Genomic DNA, 1,159 nt, shown 5'->3' with positions numbered 1-1,159 from the left:
TGAGTAAAATAAACGTAATAAATTCACTTTAGTTCTACTGCGCGTGACGTCATGTGCTAAGTGTTAACCAAATATCCAGTTGCTTGAACTGTTATTTTGCAAAAAAAAAAACTTAACAGATAAAGATTATACTTGCGAAAATAAAATTGTTGAAACCAAATTTTTGCATAACCTTAAAAATTAGTGCAAAACTCATACAGTTTATCTTCACACATTTTACATCCAAATGCGTGCCAAACTTCTTACACACAGATATACACACACTTCGGTGATGTGCAAAACATGTCGCATGTGTTCTACTTGCGTTCAATTATCTGTTGGAAGTTAAGCACAAAGCTATACAATAGGCTCTATGTGCTGTAACTCCACAGACATATCTCTGTGCCACTGTGGGGGCAAATATATATGACATTTTAAGATTTTTTGTTTACTTTGTTTCCATGCAATTTTAGCGTAATCATGTGGTTCATAAAGTCGTGGAGGTTGCCTTGTTTTAGAAGTTTTGTTCCTGTGTTCTCTATGGTAGATAATGTCTATTCTGCCTAGATGATATTTCATACTGTTGGAAGGATCAGTGACTGTAGTATCCTTTGGTGGTCGAATTGACGATGTCTGTATGTTACAGCCAATCAGTGTTGTCAGAGAAGAGAGGTTACGAGGCGACGTTGTTTGCCTGACAAAGAAACCACATTTACCTATAGAACTGAAGCATACTTTCTTGGTTCAGTTATACTAGAAGATTGTAAAGTAAAGAAACTATTTGTAGATCAGTGCAGTGGCATAGCAAGGGTTCTCGGCACCCGGGGGCAAAGACACTTTTGGCGCCCCCACCTCTGAAATGTTTTGATTATTTGTTTTGTGACTCATTACCCACTTAATGACAATAGCATAAATAATTAATTACCGCCTTACACGGGCCTAAAATAAAGTCACAATATAACATCTCACGATATCACAAGTGTAAACCTGGGACTAATGAAGTATAGCCTACTAGGTATACTAACATAATTTGTAAACCATTTTGAAATTTATGTCATCCAGTATTGTTCAAAGTCACATAGCTAAAGTAATCTTTCAAGCATGCAGAATAAATTTCTGTTATATCTCTAGTTTTGAAACTTATGTTTTATATGAGAAGCCAGTCACTTGTGGTGTACAT

This window comes from Limulus polyphemus, unplaced genomic scaffold (genome assembly GCF_000517525.1).
Source record: "Limulus polyphemus unplaced genomic scaffold, Limulus_polyphemus-2.1.2 Scaffold2633, whole genome shotgun sequence".
Classification (NCBI taxonomy): domain Eukaryota; kingdom Metazoa; phylum Arthropoda; class Merostomata; order Xiphosura; family Limulidae; genus Limulus; species Limulus polyphemus.
The sequence above is the reverse complement of the archived record's forward strand: the minus strand, read 5'-3'. Positions refer to the sequence as shown.